Below are 10,070 nucleotides of genomic sequence, written 5' to 3'. Positions count from 1 at the left end.
AAGTGGGGGAGGGACAGAAAAACTATTTGAAGAAATGATAGCAGAAAACATTCCAGTTTATTCAAAAACTATAAACCCAATAGATCCAAGAAATTCATTGAATTCTAAGCCCAAGAAACATGAAGAAAACTACACTAAGACACCTCAGAACCAAATTGCTCAAAATCAGCAACAAAGAGAAAATCTTAATAGCAGCCAGAGAAGAAAAGATACATTTTATATAGAAAATCAAAGATGGGGTGCCTGGGTGGCTCAGCTGGTTAAGTGTCCAACTCTTGATTTCAGCTCAGGTCATCATCTCATGGTTCATGAGATCAAGCCCCACATCAGGCTCTATGCTGATAGCACAGAGCCTGATTAAGATTCTCACTCTCTCCTTCTCTCTCTTCCCCTCCCTCACTCTCTCTCTCTCAAAACAAATAAATAAAACTTAAAAAAAAATAAAATCAAAGAGAAGAGTGACAGAAACTTCATGGGAAACAATACAAGGATAAGATAGTGGAGCAAAATCTTTAAACTGTGGAAAAAACCCCACTAAACCATGACTTAGAAATTTATACCCAGAGAAAATATTTTTCAAAGAGGAAAGTAGAACAAACACTTGTTCATATGTACAAAAACTGAAAGACTTTATCACTAACGGACAATAAATTATCACTACAATAAATTTTAAAAGAAACCTTTCAGGCAGAGGGAAAATAACATCACACGGAATTATGGACATACATAAGAATGCAGAGCAACAAAAATGGTAACTACATGAGCAAATATGTAAAATTTGTTTTTTTTTTTTTTTTTAGTAGGCTCAATGTTCAGCATGGAGATTGAACTCAGGACCCCAAGATCAAGAGTTGCATGCTGTACGTACTGAGTCAGCAAGGTGCCCCATAAGATTATTTTTTAATGATTTGAATATCTTTAAAAGACAAAAATAATTCGGGGTGCCTGGGTGGCTCAGTCGGTTAAGCGTCCGACTTCAACTCAGGTCACGATCTCGCGGTCCGTGAGTTTGAGCCCTGCGTCGGGCTCTGGGCTGATGGCTCAGAGCCTGGAGCCTGCTTCAGATTCTGTGTCTCCCTCTCTCTCTGCCCCTCCCCCGTTCATGCTCTGTCTCTCTCTGTCTCAAAAATAAATAAACGTTAAAAAAAAAATTAAAAAAAAAAAAGACAAAAATAACCCAATGTATTGTGGGGAATTATAACATATGCATGAGTAAAACATGAAAACAATAGCATAAGTGTTGGGAGGGAGACATGGAAGTATACCATTATAAAATTCTTAAAGCATATGTGAAGTGGTATAATATCACTTGAAAGTCAACTGTGATACACCTCCTATCTATCAAAATTGCTAAAATCAACAACACAAAAAACAACAGTTGTTGGTGAGGAACTGGAGAAAAAGGAATTCTCTTGCACTGTTGGTGGGAATGTGAACTGGTGCAGCCACTGTGGAAAACAGTGTGGAGGTTCCTCAAAAAAGTTAAAAATAGAACTTCCCAACAATCCAGCAATCGCACTTCTAGCTATTTACCCAAAGAATATAAAAACACTATTTCAAAGGGAGACATGCACTCCTATGTTTATAGCACCATTATTTACAGTAGCCAAGATATGGACCAAGTGTCCATTGGTTGATGAATAGATATTCATCATATCATGATGGATATGGATGGATGGATGTCATATATATGGAATATTATTCAGCCATAAAAAAGAATGAAATCTTGCTATTTGCAGTGATATGGATGGGGCTAGAGAGTATAATAAATGAAATAAGTCAGTCAGAGAAAGACAAACACCATATGATTTCACTCATATGTGGAATTTTAGAAACAAAACATGAACGAGGGAAAAAAAAGAGAGACCATAAAACAGACTCTTGGGATGCCTGCGTGGCTCAGTTAGTTAAATGTCCAACACTTTTTTTTTTTAAATATTTATTTATTTGGGGGAGAGTACAAATGGGGAGGGGCAGAGAAAAAGGGATAGGCTGACAGCAGTGAGCCCAGTGTGGGGCTCAAACCCACGAACCACAAGATCATGACCTGAGCCGAAGTCAGATGCTCAACCGACTGCATCCAACTCTTGATTGCAGCTCAGGTCATAATCCCAGGGTCATGGGATCAAGCCCCGAGTTGGGCTCTGTGCTGGGTGTGGAGCCTTCTCAAGATTCTCTCTCTCCCTCTCCCTCTGCCCCTTCCCTGCTCTCTCTCTCTCTCTCTCTCTCAATAAATAAATAAATAAATAAATAAATAAATAAATAAATAAAACAGATTCTTAACTATAGAGAACAAACAGATGTTGGCTGGATGGGTGGTAGGTGGGGGATGGGTGAAATAGGTGAAGGGGATTAAGGAGTGTATTAGTTGTGATGAGTAATAGGTATTGTATAGAAGTTCTGAATCACTATAACATATATCTGAAATTAATATAACACTGTATGTTAACTAAGTGGAATTAAAATAAAAACTTAAAAAAAAGAAGACTGTGATACGTTAAACATATACTGACAACCCTAAAACAGCCACTAAAATAACAAAACAAAAAGTTATAGCTAATAAGTCAACAAAGGAGATAAAATGAAATCAAAATACACTCAATCCAAAAGAAGACCAAAAAAAAGAGGAATCAAGAATATAGGGGTCAAATAGAAAACAAGTGGCGAAATGATAGATTTAAACCTAACCAGGCAATAATCACATTAAATATGATGGACTAAACACCTTAATGAAAAGTCAGAGATTGTCAGGTTGGATAAAAAGGCAAGACCTACCTTTACGCTGCCTAAAAGGAATCCATATTACATATAATGGACACAAATAGGTTAAAAGAAAAAGGAGGGGAAAGTATATACCTTATTAGCCCTAGTGAAAGAAAGCTGGAGAGCCTGTATAAATAAATGAAAAAGAAAATTTCAGAACAAAGAATATCGCCAAAGATAAAGATTATTTCATAATGATAAAGGGATCAATTCATCAACAGACCAAAATGATAAGCTGCAAGGAGAAATCAACAATTACATCCAGAGATTTCGATAGTCCCCTTTCAATAATTGATAGAGCAATACTAGCATCCAAGACTTAACTGGTTCAACAACCATCAGCAAAATAACATTCTTTTTAATTTCATACAAAATATTTACCAAGAAAGACCTTGGTATACATCTATATAACAGGTCTCAATAAATTTAATAATTTAAATATATTTTCTCTGACCACAGGGAAATTATAGTAGAAATCAAAAAGTTCCCAAATATCTGGAAATTAAATAACCACCTCTAAGTAACCCATGGGTCAGAAAAAAAAAGAGTCAAAAGAGAAATTAGCATTTTGACTTGGATGTAAATCCAAGTATTTTGACTTGGATGTAAATACAACACATCAAAATTTGCACAGTGCTGCTAAAGATGTACTTAGAAGACAATTTATGGCTCCAAATGCCTATATTAGAAGAGAAAAAAAAGACCCAAATTAATAACTTCACTTTCCACCTTAAGAAACTAGGAAAAGAATGGGGCTCAGAGCCTGGAGCCTCCTTCGGATTCTGTGTCTCCCTCTCTCTCTGCCCTTCCCCTGCTTGCGCTTTGTCTCTCTGTCTCTCAAAAATAAACAATTAAAAAAATGTTTAAAAAATTTAAAAAGAGAAACTAGGAAAAGAAGAGCAAATGAAACTCAAAGCAGGAAGAAAAATGGGAATAATAAAGATAAGAGTGGAAATCAATGAAATAGAAAATCAATGAAACCCAATACTGGTTTATTATCGTTATTCGGAAATAGAGTCTTGCAAATGGGATTTGCAAGGCTTATATCTGATAAAGGACTTGCATCTAGAATATATATTTTTTTTAATAATTTTTTTTTTTTTACGTTTATTTATTTTTGAGACAGAGAGAGACACAGCATGAACGGGGGAGGGGCAGAGAGAGAGGGAGACACAGAATCGGAAGCAAGCTCCAGGCTCTGAGCCATCAGCCCAGAGCCCAACGCGGGGCTCGAACTCGCAGACCGCGAGATCGTGACCTGAGCTGAAGTCGGACGCTTAACCGACTGAGCCACCCAGGTGCCCTTAGAATATATTTTTAAAAAGACTTCAAAGCTCAACAATAAGAAAATAACCCAATTAAAAAAAAAAATGGGCAACAGATTTGAAAAGACATGGATGGCAAATAAGCATATGAAAAGACAGTCAGCATCATTAGTTATTAGGAAAATTCTAATTAAAACCACATTTAGGGACACCTGGGTGACTCAGTCAGTTGAGTGTCTGACTTTGGCTCAGTTCATGATCTCATGTTTCATGAGCTCGAGTCCCACATCCGGCTCACTGCTGTCAGGGCAGAACCCACTTCTGATTCTCTTCTGATCCTCTCTGTCCCCCTCTCCCCTGCTTTTGCTCTTTCTCTCTCTCTCAAAAGTAAATAAAACATTTAAAAAACACAATTAAATATCAGTATACACTTACTGAATGGCTAAAATTAGAAAGACTGACCATACCAAGTGTTGGTGGGAAAATAAAATCGTACAACCACTTTGGAAAGCAGTTTGTCAGATCCTAAAAAGTTGAACATACACCTACCATATGATCCAGACATTCATTCTTAGGTATTTACCAAAGAGAAAACAAAACATACATCTACAAAAATGTATGCATGAATGTTAATAGCACCTTCATGTGTAATGACTCCAAACTGAAAACAACCCAAATGTCCATCTATAGATGAGTGGCTAAACTGTGGTATATGTACCCAATGGAATACTCCCTGGCAATAAAAAGGAATCTACTATTGACACATGGATGAATCCCCAAATAATTATGCTGAGCAAAAGAACCAGACAAAAAAGACTACATACTGTATGAGTTCACTTATATAACATTCTAGAAAATTCATACTAATGTATGAGTTCACTTATATAACATTCTAGAAAATTCATACTAATGTATGAGTTCACTTATATAACATTCTAGAAAATTCATACTAAATTCAAACTAATGTAGATCAGTGGTTTCCTGGTGGATGAGGAGATGGGAAGGTACAAGAGGAAGAGATTACAAAAGAGCATGAGGAAACTTTTGGAGGTTATGGATATTTAAACTATCTTGATTGTGGTGATGATTTCATGGGTGTATTCATGTCAAATTGTGCACATCAAGCATATGTTATTTATTTTATGTCAACTATACCTAATAAAAAATGAAGTATAAAAATAATAAATATCAGTTATGAAAAAAATCAGTGTTAGGCATTGCCCATACCGTGTTTGACCTCTTAGCTCTTTGAAGCTGGGATTTTTAATCATCATAATGGTTCAAGCCCCAAACTGGTAGTTCTTTTGTGGAGTTTTGTCTGTTCTCTTACAGCCATGTCTCTACAAGCCATCCAAGGTGATAGGAAGGGGTGGGGGGCCATAGTGTTGAGCTTTTGTATTTCTCTCTTCAAGGCAGAAATTAAGGTCTCTTAGGGTCTTCCGATCACAATTCTCTTATCTCATTCAAGTCACTGCAGGCAGGTTTCTTTGTTTTATTTTATAGAAACATAAAGAGTGAGCATGATTCCTAAACAAAGTAGTATATTTGTAGATGTTCTTGTCCCTTGATGCAGATATAAAGCCTATCTTGTGAGAAAGGACAAAAAGATTCATATGTGCCTTGCTTGAGAACAATAGACAAATGTCACAGCCTGTTAATTCCATCTGCTTTCCAAGAGAAGAAAGAATTTGTACAATGAGGTGTCAGAGGGTCTTCAGGCCCCATGGTGGAGATTTTCCTGAGGGGATCCCTTAACAACCTTTTCTGTGTATTTAAGCCAATATGCTCTACCTCCTAGGGTAGTTTGCCTTATCTCTAACTATGGAATAAAAGGCTTTGTCTTATTAAGAGAATTTGAGGCATGGGGAGAATGGAAAGTATTTTGGTTGGTGGGGGGGGGGGTGAAGTCACATGGTTGCATACTTCACCCGGCCATGATGAAATCATTCGTGTAGGGAAGAAACATTCAAAGTACCATCATCTACCATATTCCACAGATCATTAGCTTTCCTGAGGCATTCAGTGACTGGAGCAGATAAATTGCTAGCAGAAGATAGTAAGGATAAAAAAAAAAAAAAAAAAAAAAAAAAAAAAGCAGACAGGTTCAACTTTATAGGCCATACTTCTCCATTCTTTCTTTTCTGGATTTGTGGGGATATGTCTGCATAGCAAGGGGTGCCCCTTTCCTCCCTTGCTTAGCAAAATTTCCCAAGCCTCAGCTGCTTCCCAGTCTCCAGGATCTCTATCTCAGCAGGTCAATAGGCAGGCTACTCTGCAATGTGATGTGTGGGTGTCCAAAGGGCTCCCACCCAACAAACTCTATTCCTTCGGGATGATTCTAGCATTTTTTCTAGTCTGCTGCCCATGTGGAGTGTGTCAGAGGGATCCTCGAAGGGGAGTCAGGACTGCAGACCCTACTCCTGGCAAGTTTTCCTGACAGGGAATTGGGCTTTGGTCCCAATCAGCTGGATGGGGCTGGGATGCATTTTGCATGCCCAGGCCCCCAGGATATGGGTTCTTGCTTCATGAGACTACAGAACTGAGGGTCAGTTCCATGGCCGGGGATATGTGTGAAAAGTAGTGTGGGGATTTTGTATTATGCCTGAAAATGACTATGGAACTCTAAGGAGAGCCTCAAAAATGAATAAGAATAAAAATATTATTTCAGTAATGTAAGTTCTCCTCATAGGAAGCACTCAGAGAATATTTTCAAAGGTAAGATGGTAAGATCTGAATAAAGTGAAAAGTGTTACTTTTATCTCCATTACTTGATGGGCAACATTAAGCTATTCCATTCTTTAAGGCCTTGTCATCAGTCCCAGAAATCTACTGAGTACAGGAAAACTGTCAGTGGACATAAAACATTAAAGTAAACCATATTGTTCAACCTTCAGTAAAACTCAACTCTACATTTTGTTCCCCCTCAAAAAGTACCTAGTGAATTAGTTTGAACAGAAACGAACCCAAAACGTAATTCAATTGAGAAATAAATACACAAACGTGAAAAATATTCAACAATAAAAAAGGAGACTACAATGAAAGTAGTTTCTCATCTAATATCTGTCCCTTGTTCTCCTGTCTCCTCCATGGAGCCTTGTTAACAATGACTTAATCTATACATAATCTATACCTGATATTTATGTATACATTGTGTGCATACATGTATACATACACATACGCAGAGCACATAGAGCACTAGGTAGATATACAGATATCTCCTATGTCCTTTTTATGGTTGTCAATTTCTTGACAAATATATATAATGTATAAATGATGGACAAAGATTATGACTAACATGAAGAGCCATGGTACTGCAAACAGATGGCATGCTTAAATGGGGAAGTCACCGTAGACTTGAATAAAATAAGTATTTACAAAATTGCAAGCAGGTTTAGGGAAACCAATAAAGGATAATGCAGTACTCAATGGTCTATACAGGTTTTGTGTGATTTTGTGTCTAAGGCATACTCAATTTTTAAAACCTTTAAGAAGGCAAAATCATTGATACAAAAAAAATGTAGAGTTTAAGATGAGAAAGAAAGCATATCAAATCACAAATCTATAAAACTATAAATACCACATGTCATAAAATCTAGGTAATACTATCCTCTCATATCACTATTAAATGTATCACATCTCTTTAATACTCTTTGCCTACTTTTTTGTTTTTGTTTTTATTTTGCTACATATTTTGTTTTTATTTTGCTATTTTGCTCTTTTTTTTTAAATATATGAAATTTAGTGTCAAATTGGTTTCCATACAACACCCAGTTCTCATCCCAACAGATGCTCTCCTCAATACCCATCACCCATCCTCCCCTGCCTCCCACCCCCCATCAGCCCTCAGTTTGTTCTCAGTTTTTTGTTTTTTTAAAAAAAATTTTTTTAACGTTTATTTATTTTTGAGACAGAGAGAGACAGAGCATGAACGGGGGAAGGGCAGAGAGAGAGGGAGACACAAAATCAGAAGCAGGCTCCAGGCTCCGAGCCATCAGCCCAGAGCCTGACGTGGGGCTTGAACTCACAGACCGAGAGATCGTGACCTGAGCCGAAGTCGGACACTCAACTGACTGAGCCACCCAGGCGCCCCTGTTCTCAGTTTTTAAGAGTCTCTTATGCTTTGGCTCTCTCCCACCCTAACCTCTTTTTTTTTTTTTCCTTCCCCTCCCCCATGGGTTCCTGTTAAGTTTCTTAGGATCCACATAAGAGTGAACACATATGGTATCTGTCTTTCTCTGTATAGCTTATTTCACTTAGCATCACACTCTCCAGTTCCAGCCACGTTGCTACAAAAGGCCATATTTCATTCTTTCTCATTGCCACGTAGTACTCCATTGTGTATATAAACCACAATTTCTTTATCCATTCGTCAGTTGATGGACATTTAGGCTCTTTCCATAATTTGGCTATTGTTGAGAGTGCTGCTATAAACATTGCTCTTTGATCACCACTTCACATGGCATTGACATTATCATCCAATGAAAGGATAGAAAGTTAAATTAGTCTTTCCTCTCACATAGTCTCTTTCTGGATCAATTGGTCCATGAGTTCCTCCCTACAAAAATGAAGAGAGTCTGGTGTCACAGCTGGAAAAACAAATTATAGCACATGTCCTGCCAAGCATTGGTCAGAGACACCATTTTTTTTTTTTTTTTTTTAGAGAGATACCTTTTATTTTAAGTGCAAAGGCCAAGGCATTTTACAAAACTGGGGAAACTCAGTCCACCTTCCATGCCTAAGAATGGTTTTGTCACTTCCTTCTGCCAAGTACTTCAGTGGCACCTTATCCCTTCAGGATAAAATCTAAACTTCTCTGCACCACAAGGAAGCTCTGCATCCTCCTATTCCTTCTCACCAGCCTGGCCTCACCCCTTACCACCTTCCTTGCACCACCTCCGCCCGTTCTGTACAGGTTTAAATAATTTGCCTATGGCTACTTCAACCTGGTTCTGATGCCAGAAATTCGTGTTTTTTACCACATTATGCTATTCTCCTCGCAGGTAAATTGTGTGGTTTGGGTAGCACTCAAGCCAGTTGCATATGGCATGCTGATCTAACTTTTTCTGAAATAATGTACTGGTCTTCATTTCTTGACAGATCAAAACCCCATTATGTTTCTGACCCATCCCCATCCCCCCTCCCCCACTGAAATTGCTCTTTTTCAAGGTCACAAGTGATCTCTTTGCTGCCAAATCTATTGGCCACTTTAATCTTTTTGACTCTCAAAAGTTTTCCACAAAGTTGTCTGTCTGTTCATTCTGGAAATAATTTTCTCTCTCTTCTTTTGTGACAAACCATCCTCTCAGGTTTTTTTCTTGCCTCACTGGGCACTCACTCGGTCTCAGTTCCCTTTTCTGACTCTTTCTCCTCTTACCTACCTAAATACTGACCTTTTTCAGAATGAGGTTTTGAACTAGACTCTGCTTACCCCCTGCCCTGAGTGAACTCACCCAGTCCCAGGAAAGTAGATAGGATCCATATGCTGTTTGCCGATTAGCATGTCTCCGGCTCAGTTGTCTGCTTACGCTCATGTGTCCAACAAACTACTTGATCTCTCTACTCAATTGCTTCACTTTTATGCCCTCAGTTTTCACTGGCGTCTCTTCATTTCTCCCTTCAAAGATGTTCCTCTTCTAGTGGTCCAGTTTGTGTGACAAACCACTTCAAATCTTAATAGGTCAGGAATTCAGACAGGGCATAGCGGGAATGATTTACCTCTGCATCAAGATATCTTGGGTCTTCAGCTGGGAAGACTCAGGGATTGGGGGGTGACCTAATAATGAGGGGCTAGAATTTTCTGGAGACATCTTCTACCACACATCTGACGGTTGATGCTGGCTGTCGACTAGGACCTCAGCTGGGGCTGTTGACCAGAAAATTTACACAGGGACGATTTATGTGCCCAGGCTCCTTCATAGCCTAGGGAAGCCTCAGGATAGGTGGACTTCTGACATGGTGGATCAAGCAAAGTTCCCGCAGAGAAGGTATGGCCTTCTGTGGTCTAAAGGCAGAAGTCCCAGGGTCACCTCCAGTGTTACTCTA

Source organism: Panthera pardus, unplaced genomic scaffold (assembly GCF_024362965.1).
Source record: "Panthera pardus isolate Hobbes unplaced genomic scaffold, ASM2436296v1 HiC_scaffold_10, whole genome shotgun sequence".
In the NCBI taxonomy this organism is placed as follows: domain Eukaryota; kingdom Metazoa; phylum Chordata; class Mammalia; order Carnivora; family Felidae; genus Panthera; species Panthera pardus.
The sequence above is the reverse complement of the archived record's forward strand: the minus strand, read 5'-3'. Positions refer to the sequence as shown.